The sequence below is a fragment of the Rhinopithecus roxellana genome, chromosome 19 (genome assembly GCF_007565055.1).
Source record: "Rhinopithecus roxellana isolate Shanxi Qingling chromosome 19, ASM756505v1, whole genome shotgun sequence".
Classification (NCBI taxonomy): domain Eukaryota; kingdom Metazoa; phylum Chordata; class Mammalia; order Primates; family Cercopithecidae; genus Rhinopithecus; species Rhinopithecus roxellana.
Window position 1 is genome coordinate 13,262,116 of NC_044567.1, and position 15,566 is coordinate 13,277,681.

Below are 15,566 nucleotides of genomic sequence, written 5' to 3' on the forward strand. Positions count from 1 at the left end.
TTGACAAAACCAACACAAATATGCAACAGGGAAGGACTCCCTATTCAATAAATGGTGCTGGGATGACTGGCTATCCACACACAGAAAAATGAATCTTGACCCCTAGCTATCACCACATACAAAAATTAATGAAAGCTGAATTACATTCTTAACAGACCTCTAACCATAAAAATCCTCCAAGAAAACCTAAGAAATACACTATTTGAAATCAGCCTCTGAAAATAATTTATGAATAAGTCCTCAAAAGCAATTACAACAAAAGTCTAAATGAAAAATTGGGACCTACTTAAACAAAGGAGCTTCCACACAGGAAAAGGAACCATTCGAGAGACTAAATAGGCAACCTAAATAATGAAAGAAGGTATTACAAGCTACGCTGAATAAAGTTCTAATATCCAGAACCCATAAGGAACTTAAATCAACAAACAGGAATTTAAAATATATGTATATAAAAGCAGGCAAAATACATGAACAGATACTTCTCAAAAAAAGACATAAAAGTGGAGAGCAAACATATAAAAAACTGCTCATCATCACTAATCATCAGAGAGTAGCAAATTAAAGCCACAATGACATACCATCTCACACCAGACATAATGGCTATTACTAAAAAGTCAAAAAATAAGCAACAACCACCCAGATTTGGGCAGAGCTGCTACAGCGAAAAGGGAATTCTAATACACTGTTGGAGAAAATGGTAAATTCATTCAGCCATTGTGGAAAGCAGTTTGGAGATTTCTCTCATGGAACTAAAAATAGAACTGCCATTCAACCCAGCAATCCCATTAGTAGGATTAAATACCCATTCCCCCCAAAAAAATCATTCTACCAAAAAGACACATGCACCCATATGTTCACTGCAGAACTATTCACAATAGCAAAGATATGGAATGAAGCCAGAAGCTCATCAATGGTGTACTGGATTAAGAAAACGTAGCACATAAACAATATGTAATACTATGCAGCTATAAAAAGAACAAAATACTGTCCTTTGCAGCAACACGGATGCAGCTGGAGGGCATTATCCTAAGCAAACTGATGTGGAAACAGGTAACTAAATACTACATGTTCTCACTTATAAGTGGGAGCTAAACATTGGGTACACTTGGACATAAAGACAGGAGCAATAGACACTGGGGACTATAAGAAGGGGGATTGGGTTGGGACAATGGTTGAAAAATGACACGCCAGGTACTATGCTCACTACCTGGGTGATAGGTTCAATTGTGCCCTAAACCTAAGCATTATGCAATATACCTTTGTAACAAACCTTCACATGTATCCCCTGAATCTAAAATAAAAGTTAAGAAAGAGAAAGAATAAATAAGATAAAATGCCCTTTATAACTTGCAACAAAAAAACCCAATAATATTCTTCACAGAAATGGAAAAAACAATCCTAAAATTCGTATGGAACCACAAAAAAGCTAGACTATACAAGCCAAGCCTGAGGGAAAATAACAAAGCTGGAGGCATCTCTCTACCTGACTTCAAAATATATTTCAAGGTTACAGTAACCAAAGGAGTATGGTCTTGGTATAGAAACAGAAAATTAAACCAATGGAACAGAATAGAGAACTCAGAAATAAATCCACATATTTACAGACACCTGATTTTCAACAAAAGTGTCAAGAACATACATTGGGGAAGGAACCCTCTCTTCAACAAATGGGGCTGGGAAAAGTGGGTATCTGTAAAAAGAAGAATGAAACCAGGTCCCTATCTTTCACCATATACAAAAATCAACTCAAAATGGATTAAAGACTTAAACACGAGATACAAAATTATAAAACTACTACAAGAAAATACAGGGAAAATGCTTCAGGACATTGGTGAAGGCAAAGATTTTATAGCTAAGTTATCACAGGCATATGCCAAAAGTAAGCACAGGCATAAAAACAAAAATAGGTAAGTGAGGCTATATTAAAATTAAGTTTCTTCACAGCAAAGGAAGCAACCAACAGAGTGAAAAAAACTACCAACAATCTGTAGACAGGGAGACAATATTTACAAATCTATTCATCTGAGAAAGGTCTAATATCTGGAATATACCGGGAATTCAAACAACTCAACAGTAAAAAGTAGTTAATAATCCCCCTAAAATGCAGACAAAGAATTTAAGGAGACATTTCTAAAAAGAAGATGTATGAATAGCCACAAAAATATGGAAAAGTACTCAACATCACTAACAGGAAAATGGAAATAAAATCCCAAATGAGATATTGTCTCACCACAGAATGGCTACTGTCAAAAACAAACAACAATAACAACAACAACAAAAAACACACAAACAAACAAAGCCCCAAAAGTAAAAAATCGTGGTGAGGTTGGGGAGAAAAACAAAACTCTTATGCACTCGTGGAGGAGATGAGGAAGGAAGGAGATATATAATTTGAAGTATAAAGTTGAAAAAACTAGAAATACTTCATTAATAACCAAAAATCAGACATTGTACCTGATTTCAATGAACTGAAATTCTAAAAGTCATAAGCAACTTTGGGTATTTATTAATCAATCTAGGATTCAGTCTTCATTTCGATTTCCTCAATGAGGAAATAAAAAAATATTATGGAATCAGTTTTAACAATCTCAGAAGTAAAACAAAGGTAGTGTCCTTTGAGTGTTAAGCTATTAAACACAAGTTCCCCTTTACCTTACTTCAAGCTCATTTGTATGGAGAAGGGAAGAGCGTCTCATCTTTATGTTGTACCAAAATGCTTCTCCATATCATACAAATTGACTCTGAAATTTTGAATTTCATACAACCAATTCGACTACTTGTTTCTGATAAATGCCTGGACATGACCTGATTTCTGGTTGCTGCACTCCTGGAAGTTGTTCTTTGAATGGGTTGAAGTATTTATGCAATGAATTATGTGTTGAACTATAAAAGCATAGCTATGCATCTCTGTTTAAGCAAAAGGAGGTAAATGCAGGGAACTCTGGTTTCTGAGAATGTAGGATCTGTGCCAAGCAGAGAATTCAACTCTGGGGGTGTACAAGAGAACCAGGCGCTGTGTCAAAAGAGGATCTAACTGTGAACTGCAACATGATGAATTAGCTCAATTTCCAATGAGGAAAGATGACAGCCTAGCCTTAATTCTGCCCTTCATAGTTAGTTAAAATCTACACGTGACTCTATGACTTACAATGAGTTAATAAAACATAATGCAATCAATAGTAGACAGAGTCAGCATATCCTGTGGCCAAGATTTGATGGAAATGGGAGTGAAGAGAGAGGCACTGGGTGAGAGACAAAAGGTATGACTGGAGAAAAAAAATAAATGGGATCTGTCTTCGTAAGCCTGACTCTCATCATGCCATGGAGTCAACAAGGCATAAGCTGGCTATACACTCCTTCACGAAGCAAAAAGTGAAATTAAAGACATTCTACTACTTGAATTTCTATTCTTACATAAGACAACTGGTAATAAGCAACAAGACTGAAAACGAGTTTTCCTAAAATGTGATTTGCTGCTGGCATAAGGATAGACGTAGCTCAATATATTAGAATTGAGAATCCAAAAACAAACCCACACTTTTATGGTCAACTGATTTTCAACATGGGTGTAAAAAAATTAAATGAGAAATGAATAGATTTTTCAACAAATGGTGCTGGGACAACTGTATATCCACATGCAAAAGAATAGCGGTGGACTTTCACCAAATCTCATATCTAAAAGTAACAAAATAGAACCAGTAAATGTAAGAACTAAAACTATAAAATTCCTAGAAGAAAACACAGCCATAAATCTTTGTGACTGCAAAAATAAAATAAAATAAAATAACTGGACTTCATCAAAATTGAAACTTCTGTGCTTGAACAGAGACCATCAAGAAAGTGAAAAGGAGGCTGGGCATGGTGGCTTACAGCTGTAATCTCAACACTTTGGGAGGCTGAGGTTGGAGGATTGCTTGAGCTCAGGAGTTCCAAACCAGCCTGGGCAACATAGTGAGGCCTTCTCTCTACAATTTAAAATTATATAAATTTTAAAAACATAATAAATCATAAAAAAGAAAATAAAAAGGAAAGCCATGGAAAATATTTGGAAACATCTCTGATAAGGGACTTACACCTAGGGTATATAAAGAACTCTTAAAGTTCAGAAATTTAGGACAACCCAATTTTAATGTGGGCAAAGGATTTGAATAGACATTTCTCCAAAGAAGATATACAAATGCCTCATAAGCACATAGAAAGGGTCTTAAAGTCATTCATCACTAGGGAAATATGAATCAAAACCACATTGATTTTGATCAATGTGGTATGAGGTACCACTTCATACCTCTAGGTTGGAATCCTTTTTCAATCAAAAATATGAAAATATTGGCAAGGATGTGGAGAAATTAGAACCCTCATACAATGCTGATGGGAATGTAAAATGGTGCAACCACTTTGGAAAGCAGACTGGCAGCTCCTCAAAAGGTTAAGCAAAGAGTTGCCATATGACCCAGAAATTCAACTCATATGTATACACCCAAGAGAAAGGAACACATATGCAAACACAAAAACTTGTACATAAAAGTTCACAGCAGCATGATTAGTAATAGCCAAAATATGGAAAGAATCCAAAGGTCCATCACCTGATGAATGGCTAAATAAATGAGTGGTATGTCTATGCAGTGGAAAAGTATTCAGCGATAAGGTGAAATTAAATACTGATACATGTTACAACACAATGAACCTTAAAAATGTTATGCTTAGTAGAAGCCAGTCACAAAAGACTACCACATATTGTGTAATTCAACTGATATGTAGTGTCCAGAGTGGGCTAATCTATGGAAACAAAATAGATTGCTGGCTCTTTTCAGGGTCATGAAAATATCCTACAGTTGATGGTGATGGTTACACACCCTGGGAATATACTAAGAGACCATGAATTGTACACGTTCAATGGGTAAACTGTATGGTATGAGAAGTATGTCTCAGTAAAACTGTTTTTAAAAATTCAGTGGTAGAATCTAGATACATCTCTGAATTCTGTACTTTGGATGTACATACTATACATGATTTGTAAAAAAGCACAACATATTTAAAATGAAAGGAAAATGAAGGAAGTGCCTAACATTTCAAGTAGTTTGTAAATTAAAACATTTGCATTTTGAAGAACAGTACTATGGCCTTTCTGTACAAGTTATCCTGAAATTCAAGAAATAAATATACACAGATTCTGTACTCATTCACAAAAGTAAAGATAAGAAATAAGACAATTTTCTGGAACATTCTATTAAGCATTGTCCTACAATTTAATCTGGCTTGCCTCACCATGGCAATAGAGAAATCACTAAAAAATACCACTTCACAGAAAAAAACAAAGTCTCTCAACTTCTGTGAGGAATACTGAATAATTCCCAACTTTCTTAAGGATCTTTGGAAATGATCCTTATTTTTAAAATGTATGTACTTATGACGAGAAAAGGACAGAATGAAAGCCAGAGGTTAAGAAACAAGTGCATTATAAAGATAATAAAATTGTAATAAAATGAATTATAATAAAAATACAAAAGAAAGTCATCCACTGCAATTAGTATCCTAAAACATCTGACATTATTTCACCACCTATAGATTAACTGTTGATATGTTTCATACATACTTCACTTGTGATTTGACCCAATTTCTTCTTTGAATTGAGTGTCTCATCTAAATTAATGTGACAATGTGATGTAGCCTCTGATGTAGGTTGTTGTTTTAGGGGATCGGTCCATTCTTGTTGCAGTTGTCTCATAACTACCTGTGAAGGTATTTTTAATTGTTACTGATTTATAAATCACCTTATTATTAAATTATGGTAGTAAGATTTAACTCTAATATATATACTTTGAAAAATATCAACACATATACGGTTCACCTCCTTATGTGCACACATTCTTGTTTATTATTGAATTCAGTCAAGGACACAGAAGGTGTTATCTTCCTGCCAAATCAGTTTTCTGTTAACTTAGGCAATAGATTCAGCCCACTATTCACTCTTCCCTGAAACATCTGCCATGCTTAACAACCTACTGAAGTCTAAAAAAGAAATCAGTTTGTGGGTGGGGCTGTTGGTGGCATATCCCACACTGTGAAATGTTTTCCTTCTTTTTATTAGAAGCTCAAATCAACCTCAGAGTTCCTTGCATATTCAATTGCCTGCTCAGATCTTTCCAAAAGATTTTTATCTCAGAATACAAGTAAAATTCCAATGGCCTTTGAGGCCCTAGGTAACCTGGCCTCTACCTCCCTCCTGACCTTAGCTCCTACAACTGTCTCACCTATTCAGTCCATTCCTGCTATATATGGAATCCTGCCACCTCTCATTAGTTTGAAAATGGGACTCAATGCCAAACAAGTAAATCACAGATAGCCACAATTACCTCTGTACTGGTCAAAGTTATATCTGAATGATAGGTAGTGAGACTTGAAATGAAAATTATGAGCAAATTCTTTGTAAAAACATTCAAAAGGTAAATTATAAATACCAGTGGTAAGATTAAATCTAACATGGCTTCTCTGAAATTCACATCTGTCCCAAATTATGATTTAATAAAAAGTAAATGCCTTTAGGTGGGAGTGCGATGGCTCACGCCTGTAATCCCAGCACTTTGGGAAGCTGAGGTGGGTAGATCACCTGAGGTCAGGAGTTCAAGACCACCAGCCTGGTCAACATGGTGAAACCCCATTTCTACTAAAAATACAAAAATTACAGCGCAAGACTCCATCTCAAAAAGAAAAAAAAAAAAAAAGAAAAGAAAGAAAGAAAAGTAAATGCCTTTAAAGAATTGAGAGGTCATAACAAGTAATTTGAGACTGAAATCATCTCAGATTTAAGTCAAATTGATACTAATAAAAATAAGATTATACCAACTTAAATACATCACAAAACTACTGAGGGAAAAGTATTATGAGATACAGGAGTATACTTCAGTTCACCTGGGAAATCTGGAATTAACGGACAAAGTAACCCTCCTCACTGAATCTTAATTTCAAAATACTCATGTCAAATACGAGCATTTCTGTTTATCTGCTTCATCATCGTCTTAAAACAGGGCCACATAAAGGCATTGCAACTGATCATTTCAGCAGCATAAGACTACATTATGAATATTAGTCTGTACCTATTAACACTGCAACTGAACTTAAAATTTCATAGATGACACAATTTCTTTACTCAAAGTAAAGCATCTTTCAGGTTTAACTTATTTTTCGCTGTACATTTCTAGGCTGATATAGTAAATACATTTATCATCTATATATTTTTATATTTAACTAGATACTGAGGGAAGAGAGAGACCCTCTCACATTGTTTTATATTGTTTCATACTCAGAAAAGGAAAGAGAAGCGAAACTAAAGGCAGGTAACCCAGCGCCTAGGAACCAGACCCTAAACCAGGCCTGGGCCTGCTTGACCCAAACCTGGTAGTTAAAATTCAACCCCTGACCTAGCAACTGATGTTATCTATAGATTCCAGACATTGTATGGAAAGACATTGTGAAAGCTCCTGTTCTGTTCTGTTTCACTCTGACCGCTGGTGGTGTTCGCAGCCCCTGTCACGTACCCCCTGGCTTGCAGCCCCTGTCACGTACCCCCTAGCTTGTTCAATCAATCATGACCCTCTATGCAGACCCCCTTAGAGTTGTGAGTCCTTAAAAGGGACAGAAGTTGAGCACCTGACGAGCTCGAATTTTACGACGCTAGCCTGCCCATGCTCCCAGCTGACTAAAGCCACTCTCTTCACTATCTCCGTGTCTGAGGGGTTTTGTCCGCAGCTTGTCCTGCTACAGATACACCATTTAGCCATAACCAAATATGACTTTACATTTTCTATCAGGAAGATTGAAAAATATTTTATCTTTCTTAATACTTACTTTTCTTCGTGCTTTCTCTTTCTCACATTGATGCATTCTTTTTTGTAAATGACTATACTCATCTCTCAACTCCTTGTTCTTCTCTTGTAGTGAAAGAATCTTCTTTTCACTCTCAGCTTGAAGATTTTTGGCAAAAGCATGAAATTGGTCTTGGATAGTACTGACTGTCTTTTCCTGACTGTTAGCTTTCCTGTGAGCATCATCAAGTTTCTGTCGAAGCAATGTATTCTCATTTTCTAGTTGAGATAATCTCTCCTCTACAGATTCCTGCTTGGCAATGTATTTCTTCACTTTGCTTTGTTGAGTTTGGTACATTTGTTCAATTTCTTTCTTCTCACAGTGTGTTTGACTGAGGTCTCTTTGCAAACGTTCCAAAATCAAACTCTTTCTTTCATCAGCATCTCTTGTGTTATGGAGCTGAATTTGTAGGCTGCTGATTGTACTGTCAGCATTAGAAAGTCTTTCAGAAAGAATCTCAGTCTTAGCTTGTAGGTCAGACATATCAACCTTTATTTTGTCCTGGAAATGAACCCACTCTTGTATTGTTCTCTGGAAATCAAGTTTTAGGTCTCTTGATGTCTGACTTTGATCACAATCATGTAAAGCAGCAGCCAGTCTACAACGATATAATTCCATTTCTATTTCCAGTCTTTCTTGGTTCTGTTTCTTATTCTCAGCTGTCAGATCGTTCAGCTGTCCACTGTACTGCAGTATTGTTTTTGTTAATTTTTCCTCATTTAGTTTTATAATTTTTTGAAGGTTATCAGTCTTTTCTTTCACAACCTCAATATCTTCAAAATATTTCTTTTCCTTTTGCTGGTTCTGATTATTTATTGTATCTATTTCCAGTCTCAGAGAGGCAATTTCTTCCCGCAACATGCAATTTTCATGCAAGAGATCCTTTTCTTCCTTATGCCTATGAGAAATCTAAGTAAGAAAGGAAACATTTAGTAGCACTCAATAAAATGACATATCATGATTTCCTCTGAAATTAAAGAATAACCTGAACATGTATACAACGAAAAGATTGCCATAAGTGGATATCCAACTGGAAAAAAATATTGGATCAAAACTTCAAACCTCATAGAACATAAATTCCCAAAACTTGAATAAATTTATTTGAAGATAAGGAATCCATGAAAGTAAAAAATAAATGACTAGAGCATTTTTAAGCATCTCAGAATTGGAAGACTTTCCCTGAATTACAACAAACTCAAAGGCATATAAAGAAAGATTAATAAATGTGACTACAGGCCGGGCGCGGTGGCTCAAGCCTGTAATCCCAGCGCTTTGGGAGGCCGAGACGGGCGGATCACGAGGTCAGAAGATCGAGACCATCCTGGCTAACATGGTGAAACCCCGTCTCTACTAAAAAATACAAAAAAAAACTAGCCGGGTGAGGTGGCGGGCGCCTGTAGTCCCAGCTACTCGGGAGGCTGAGGCAGGAGAATGGCGTAAACCCGGGAGGCGGAGCTTGCAGTGAGCTGAGATCCGGCCACTGCACTCCAGCCCGGGCGACAGAGCGAGACTCCGTCTCAAAAAAAAAAAAAAAAAAAAAAAAAAAATAAATGTGACTACATTAAAAAATTGGCTTTACACTCTAACATCTAACCTATACACCACCCTATAGTAAAAGCTATAGCTTTGCATATATCTGGACAAAGGAAATTTCCCAACTTTAAGTTCTGTTTTTTTTTTCCTGAGGATATTCTATAGCCATTTTATTTTTCTAACATTTTTATTGTCAGTTATATAAGAATTACATTTATTCATAAATGCTAAATCTAAGCATTATATTAGGTTTTGTTTTTTTTTTTTTTTCGAGACAGGTTCTCCACTCCATCACTCAGGTTAGACGGCAGTGGCACAATCAAGACTTACCGTAGCCTTGGCCTCCCAGGCTCAGGTGATCCTCCCACTTCAGCCTCCTGGGTAGCTGAACTAGAGGCGCACGCCCCCATACCCAGCTAAATTTATTTGTACTCTTGGTAGAGATGGGGTTTCGCCATGCTGCCCAGGCTGGTCCGGAACTCCTGGGCTCAAGTGATCCACCCACCACAGCCTTCCAAAGTGCTGGGATTACAGGCATGAGCCCCTGCGCCTGGCCTTGTACCAAGCACTTGTACATACATCACTGAACTCATTTATGTCACAATTCTGAAAGGAGAGGTCAAAAAATAGTGCAAGCTGCAGGATTTTCCCTAGGTCCTCTTACTTTACTTCTAGTGCTCTTCCACCAAATCACGATTACTTCTGTGTTGTAAATATAGAAATATAGCAATAACTTCTGTTTCTTCTTTATAATGTTTGAAACAGAAATAAGCATGAAATAGGGGAACAAATACTTACCAATAAATTATCACTAAGTTTATATTATGGCATATCATTGTTTTCAAAGCTCTTTGCACTGATATGAGAAGTTACTTGGAGCAAACTGTTACTCTCCTCAAAAGTAAGGGGAATGGCATCTGAAGTATAGCCTCTGAACTGGCTTTACATTTCATCTTTACTACCAATGGAAATAATAATGTAATCTCTCCATTAATATGTTAGGAAGATGAAATCATGTCTCAAAACTAGAATGTCTGTTGTTAGTAGCAAGGGTTTTGAGATTGTGGAAAGATCATTAATTCCTATGAAAAATAACAAAGGTTTCTCCTTTGGATAAGGCCACTGTGAATGTCACTACTTGACTCTTGCAGAGTTGAATTAAGAACATGACTTTGGGCCGGGCATGGTGGCTCACGCCTGTAATCCCAGCACTTTGGGAGGCCGAGGCAGATGGATCACAAGGTCAGGAGATCGAGACCATTCTGTGAATGGCGAAACCCCAGTCTCTACTAAAATACAAAAAATTAGCCAGGCGCAGGTGGCGGGTGCCTGTAATCCCAGCTACTTGGGAGGCTGAGGCAGGAGGATGGCATGAACCCAGGAGGCGGAGCTTGCAGTGAGCCAAGATTGTGCCACTGCACTCCAGCCTAGGCGACTGAGTGAGACTCCGTCTCAAAAAAAAAAAAAAAAAAAAAAGAACATGATTTTATCCAATGGGCCAAAACTGCCAGAACCACTATCACTACCCTTAAATGTGTGTGTGTATGCGTGTGTGTGTGTGCATGTGTGGTTCAAAAACCCGTTATACTTTCCAAGTTGCATAGAGTTGTTTTTTAAAAATACATTCACATACAAAAATATATTTGAAAATGACTAAAGAAAATACTTCAGAATTAATTTTCTTTTGAGCAATTTCTAGCTCCTTTTGTTTACTGGTCAGAATCTGATCTTGTAATATTCTGGCATTCTGTTCTTCAGAAAGTTACTTCTGGATATCGTTTCTCTCCTGCACAACCTAGAGATAACATGGAGGTTTTGGTCTAATAGCACTGAAAAAGGAAGTCTAAAAGGTTAATTAGGAGCAGACCCTCTCTTATAAAACGGTTAAAAGGAAGTAGCTTGTTAAAGCACAAGAACTTTTACCCCTTAAGAATCGTTCAAATCTTAATTGCACACATGACAGCTAAATTTGTCAAAGAGAAAAACAGTTCTTACATATGGGAAGATACAGCATTGTGAAATAAAATTTCTTTCAAAACATTTAACTAGTGTCATTATAGTTTCAAAGCTGTCTAGGCCTGTATGTTAACATAAACAATGTGCAAATGAACATCTATGTTAGTGATTAAACTCAACTTATCATCCATTCTGGAAAAATAGACTAAGCATCTACTAGATACCAAGGTTTACAGTAAATAATTTTAGCTATAAATGCCATGGTTCATTTTTAAGAGGAGATAACAGTTTTGGTTTGTTTTAAACCTAAATGATATACATGAAGCCAAAAAAATTATAAGTAATATTGATGAAACATAAAGTTAGAAATATGAAGTTTTCACCAAAGATTAATTTACCAGATCCAAGTTGTCTCTTACCGTCTTCAATTCCTTAAGAAATCTTCTCGGAGTCCATTTAAGTCGCTGCTTCGTTTCAACCTCTTTCCCACATTCCTCTTCTTTTGTTCTTAACCGTTCACTCTCTTTATTATGTAACATATCAGCATTTCCTTTCTCGTCTTTTTCTTGTTTTAAGGCAAGTCTGCAGTTAAATATGGATTATATTAAAATGTGTTTTGTTAGAAAATAAAAAAGTTGATTTTGTTATCTGGCTCTTCCCATGTGGGTTTATTATCCTCATAGAAACTCCTATGCTCTTGTTTCCTTTCTAGTTCTCATGTTTTTAATTTCTCACTTCAATCTCTTCCAAGGGCCATATATATTTAAAAGGTAGTGAGGAAAGAAACAGTCCATTACCTGGTAAGTTTCGGTTACTAGTAACCCTGGTAAATATTATGGAAAAGCATATTTGAAATTTTTCAGTAAAGTAACAAGTTGAAGAAAATTACTTCTTTTTCACATGTTATGCAAGTTGAAAATTAGTTAATTAGAACAGATCGTTCAGAGTTAGCTAATTTAAAAGAAGTTACTGTTTACCAACAAATTTAGAAATTCACTAGAAATGCATTTTCATCTTTATGAAATATTGTATGTGTAGCCCAAAAAATCATTTACAGTGTAAGATAACACCTTCAGATGTCATTCACACAGCATGTATCTGCAGATTACTGTAATCCAAGACTAGGTTAAGCTGTCTAATAACTGTTACCCCCATCCTTTTTATGTTTCTCTTTTTGGTAACACTTTCAACTTATCTTCTTGATTCTTATGTATTTTATAAGCAATTTTAAAATCTCTTTTTGGAACAAGACAGGATCTAATATTTAATATAAAAGTAAATGATAATGTGTGTTTCAGCATTGAATTTGGAATTAATTTTTTCTGCATATGAGAGATATGGAATAAACTAATCATCAATTACTTTCCATTTTACTTCTTATTTCATGCATGTTTAGAATAAAACTGGGAAGTCCTAGCCAGAGCAATCAGATAAGAGAAAGAAAGAAAGGGCATCCAAATTGGAAAAGAGAAAGTCAAACTATCTCTGTTTGCCTATGACATAATCTTTTAGCTTAGAAAACCCTAAAGACTCCTAGATTTGATCAATGAAATCGGTAAAAGTCTCAGGTTACAAAATCAATGTACATAAATCAGTAGCACTAGTAAACATCAAGAATGACCAAGGTGAGAATCAAATCAAGAACCTAATCCCTTTTACAACTAGCTGCAACAACAAAAAAACCTAGGAATATACTTAACCAAGGAAGTGAAAGATCTCTACAAGGAGAACTAGAAAGCACTGCTGAAGGAAATCATAGATGACACAAACAAATGGAAATATGCCCTATGTTCATAGATTAGAAGAATCAATACAGTGAAAATGACCATATTCACCAAAGCAATCTACAGATTTGATGCAATTCCTATCGACGTACCACTGTCACTCTTCACAGAATTAGAGAAAATACTCCTAAAACTCACAGGGAATCAAAAAAGAGCCTGAATAGCCAAAGCAATCCCAAGTAAAAAAAACGAAGCCAGAGGCATCACATTACCAGATGTAAAACCATACAAGGCTAAAGTAACCAAAATAGCATGGTACTTGTATAAAAGTACATACATAGACCAATGGAACGGAGTAGTGAACCTAGAAATAAAGCCAAATACGTATAACCAACTGACCTTTCACAAAGTGTACAAAGACATAAACTGGACAAAAAACACCCTATTCAATAAATGGTGCTGGGAAAATTGAATAGCCACATGTAGAAGAACGAAACTGGATCCCTATCTCTAACCATATATAAAAATTAACTCAAGATGGATTAAGCCTAACATGGTGGCTCACATCTGTAATCCTGGTGCTTTGGGAGGTCAAGGCAGGAGAAGGGCTTGATCCCAGGAGTTTGAGACCAGCCTGGGTGACATAGCGGGACCTCATCTCTACCAAAAATATATATATATATATATATATATATATATTTTTTTTTTTTTTTTTTTTTTTTTTTGAGACAGAGTCTCACTCTGTTGCCCAGGCTGGAGCACAGTGACATGATCTCGGCTCACTGCAACTTCCGCCTCCCGAGTTCACTAAGAGGCCTAGGCACCTGACCCCTCCGAGGTTCCCCCATCTCGGGTGCCATGGGGCCTGCGCGCACCACAAAGCCGGTGTCCCCGACAGGATGGCGCGCCCGCCTCCTTCGCCTGGCCATTACCTCTTCTTCCTATCCCTCTTGTCCACGCCAGTGTCTCCAGGAGCCAGGACGCGCTCCACCCCAGGGCCATCGCCGGAATGGGCAGCTCTGTGGAGCTCACAGAGATCTTCCAGGCGGACGTCGTGCTGGGGCTGGTCTAAGGCGCCCTCAACGTGCTCGCTTTCAATAGCGCTGTTTTTCCACCAGCGCTGCTCCTCCTCGCTCCCGACGCGAGGGGTCTTCCTCATGGAGGAGACTGCCGGCTTCAGAGACCCCTTAGTCCCTCCCCGCTTTTGTCCACCCCAGCAGGCCATCAGTAGCGAGCTGCTACCTCGGCCACAACCTCCCAGGAGGAAAGCCCGCGGTTTCCAATCTATGACAGGAGCACCGCCAAGCCAGAAATGCCAAGCCAAGTGATCACTGCCACGGCACGCCAAGCGACCACCGCCAAGCCAAGCGATCACCGCCAAGCCAAGCGACCACCGCCAAGCCTCGCGGCTAAGGCCAAGCCAATCCGTTACACACCAGTGCGCCTGCGCGCTGGTGACGTCACTGCACCTGCAGTTCCAGCCTCCCAGAAAAAAACTCCTTGGCCTACAGGTGGCGCTGCAGCTCCGGCGCCGGCCTGGGCTGGTGGATCGTCCCTGGGAGGGTTCGGGATGGCAGTGCCCAGCCTGCCTGTCATGAGTGATGCCTCACAGCGCCGCCGGCGCACCTGCTCCTCGGACACATGCACACGTATGTTTATTTTTTTAATTAATTAATTATTTATTTTTATTATACTTTAAGTTCTAGGGTACAAGTGCATAACGTGCAGGTTTGCTACATATGTATACTTGTGCCATGTTGGTGTGCTGCACCCATCAACTCATCAGCACCCATCAATTCATCATTTATATCATGTATAACAACTCCCCAATGCAATCCCTCCCTCCTCCCCCCTCCCCATGATAGGCCCCAGTGTGTGATGTTTCCCTTCCTGAGTCCAAGTGATCTCATTGTTCAGTTCCCACCTATGAGTGAGAACATGCGGTGTTTGGTTTTCTGTTCTTGTGATAGTTTGCTAAGAATGATGGTTTCCACCTGCATCCATGTCCCCACAAAGGACGCAAACTCATCCTTTTTGATGGCTGCATAGTATTCCATGGTGTATATGTGCCACATTTCCTTAATCCAGTCTGTCACTGATGGACATTTGGGTTGATTTCAAGTCTTTGCTATTGTGAATAGTGCCGCAATAAACATACGTGTGCATGTGTCTTTAAAGCAGCATGATTTATTATCCTTTGGGTATATACCCAGTAATGGGATGGCTGGGTCGTATGGTACATCTAGTTCTAGATCCTTGAGGAATCGCCATACTGTTTTCCATAATGATTGAACTAGTTTACAATCCCACCAACAGTGTAAAAGTGTTCCTATTTCTCCACATCCTCTCCAGCACCTATTGCTTCCTGACTTTTTAATGATTGCCGTTCTAACTGGTGTGAGATGGTATCTCATTGTGGTTTTGATTTGCATTTCTCTGATGGCCAGTGATGATGAGCATTTTTTCATGTGTCTGTTGGCTGTATGAATG

At 37.9% G+C, this 15,566-nt stretch overlaps 1 pseudogene across 1 annotated transcript in view; it reads right to left on the reverse strand.

Moving 5' to 3' along the window:
• Positions 1-14,301, reverse strand: part of LOC104680682 — a 37,776-nt pseudogene extending 23,475 nt beyond the window's left edge. The window contains exons 1-4 of the transcript XR_004055009.1: positions 14,009-14,301; positions 11,751-11,946; positions 11,063-11,191; positions 7,846-8,772 (exon numbers count right to left, since the gene is read on the reverse strand). The product of XR_004055009.1 is annotated as a putative coiled-coil domain-containing protein 144C (transcript). The remainder of the gene's footprint in view (positions 1-7,845; positions 8,773-11,062; positions 11,192-11,750; positions 11,947-14,008) is intronic.
• Positions 14,302-15,566: the final 1,265 nt, after the last annotated feature.